The 2,022-nt window shown below is 31.7% G+C and overlaps 1 non-coding gene across 1 annotated transcript; it reads right to left on the bottom strand.

Moving 5' to 3' along the window:
- Positions 1-1,700: 1,700 nt before the first annotated feature.
- On the bottom strand, positions 1,701-1,808 carry LOC148575091 (small nucleolar RNA R71). Its single transcript, XR_015905741.1, has one exon. It is a non-coding gene; the product is annotated as a small nucleolar RNA R71 (small nucleolar RNA).
- Between the last annotated feature and the right edge of the window lie 214 nt (positions 1,809-2,022).

The following is a 2,022-nucleotide window of genomic DNA, read 5'->3' as shown; positions in this document are numbered from 1 at the left end:
ATCATATGCATTCTTGAATTCTTAGTGCGCAAGCATTAAAGAATTCTAAAGTTTGGTGTCTTGCATATTTTCTTTGCATTAAAAATTTTTCAAAAATATGTTCTTGATGTTCATCATGACATTCATAGTGTTCTTGGTGTTCATCTTGACATTCATAGCATTCTTGCATGCATTCATTGTTTTGATCTAAAAATTTCATGCATTGCATCATTTTTCTTGTTTTTCTCTCTCATCATAAAAATTCAAAAAAAAAAATATATCTTTCCCTTTTTCTCTCATCAAATTCGAAAATTGAGTTGACTTTTTCAAAAATTTTTAAAAATCAAAGTTGTTCCTTATGAGTCAAATCAAATTTTCAATTTGAAAATCTTATCTTTTTCAAAAATCAAATCTTTTTCAAAATTCTTAGTTATTTTCGAAAATTAAAAAAATATTTTTCAAAAATCTTTTTCTTATTTTTATATCAAATTTTCGAAAATAATATAATCAATTAATGTTTTGATTCAAAAATTTGAAGTTTGTTACTTGCTTGTTAAGAAAGATTCAAACTTTAAGTTCTAGAATCATATCTTGTGATTTCTTATGAATCAAGTCATTAATTGTGATTTTAAAAATCAAATCTTTTTCAAAACTAATTTCAATCATATCTTTTCAAAAATATCTTCTTATCTTATCTTTTTCAAAAATATCTTTTCAAAATATCTTTTCTAACTTCCTAACTTCTTATCTTTTCAAAATTTGTTTCAACTAACTAACTAACTTTTTGTTTGTTTCTTAACTTTTTCAAAACTACCTAACTAACTCTCTCTCTCTAATTTTCGAAAATATCTTCCCCCTTTTTCAAAAATTTCTTTTTTATTAACTAATTATTTTTATTTTTTATTTAAAAAAAAAATTTCGAAAAAAATACTAACCTTTTTCAAAAACTATTTTCAAAAATCACTAACTCTTTTTCAAAAATTGTTTTCGAAAATTCACTTCCCCCTCTCATCTTCTTCTATTTGTTTATTCATCTACTAACATCTCTTCCTCACATCATCACCAAATTCGAACCCCCTCCTCTATCTGTGTTCGAATTTCTTCTTCTTTTCTTCTACTAACAATAAGGAACCTCTTTACTGTGACATAGAGGATTCCTCTTCTTTTCTTGTTCTCTTCTCTTTCTTATGAGCAGGGACAGAGAAAAAGGCATTCTTGTTGAAGCTGATCCAGAACCTGAAAGGACTCTGAAAAGGAAACTAAGAGAAGCTAAATTACAACAATCCAGAGACAACTTGATTGAAAATTTTGAACAAGTAAAGGAAATGGCAGCCGAACCCAACAACAATGCAAGGAGAATGCTTGGTGACTTTACTGCACCTAATTCCAATTTACATGGAAGAAGCATCTCCATTCCTGCCATTGGAGCAAACAACTTTGAGCTGAAACCTCAGTTAGTTTCTCTGATGCAGCAGAACTGCAAGTTTCATGGACTTCCATCTGAAGATCCTTTTCAGTTCTTAACTGAATTCTTGCAGATATGTGATACTGTTAAGACTGATGGAGTAGATCCTGAAGTCTACAGGCTCATGCTTTTCCCTTTTGCTGTAAGAGATAGAGCTAGATTATGGTTGGATTCTCAACCCAAAGACAGCCTGAACTCTTGGGATAAGCTGGTCACGGCTTTCTTAGCCAAGTACTTTCCTCCTCAAAAGCTGAGCAAGCTTAGAGCTGATGTTCAAACCTTCAGACAGAAAGAAGGTGAATCCCTCTATGAAGCTTGGGAAAGATACAAACAGTTGACCAAAAAGTGTCCTTCTGACATGCTTTCAGAATGGACCATCCTATATATATTCTATGATGGTTTATCTGAGCTATTAAAGATGTCACTGGACACTTCTGCAGGTGGATCCATTCACCTAAAGAAAACGCCTGCAGAAGCTCAAGAACTCATTGACATGGTTGCTAATAACCAGTTCATGTACACTTCTGAAAGGAATCCTGTGAGTAATGGGACGCCTATGAAGAAGGGAGTTCTTGAGG

This window comes from Arachis ipaensis, chromosome B2 (assembly GCF_059453495.1).
Source record: "Arachis ipaensis isolate K30076 ecotype BB chromosome B2, ASM5945349v1, whole genome shotgun sequence".
NCBI classification, from domain to species: domain Eukaryota; kingdom Viridiplantae; phylum Streptophyta; class Magnoliopsida; order Fabales; family Fabaceae; genus Arachis; species Arachis ipaensis.
The sequence above is the reverse complement of the archived record's forward strand: the minus strand, read 5'-3'. Positions and strand labels throughout refer to the sequence as shown.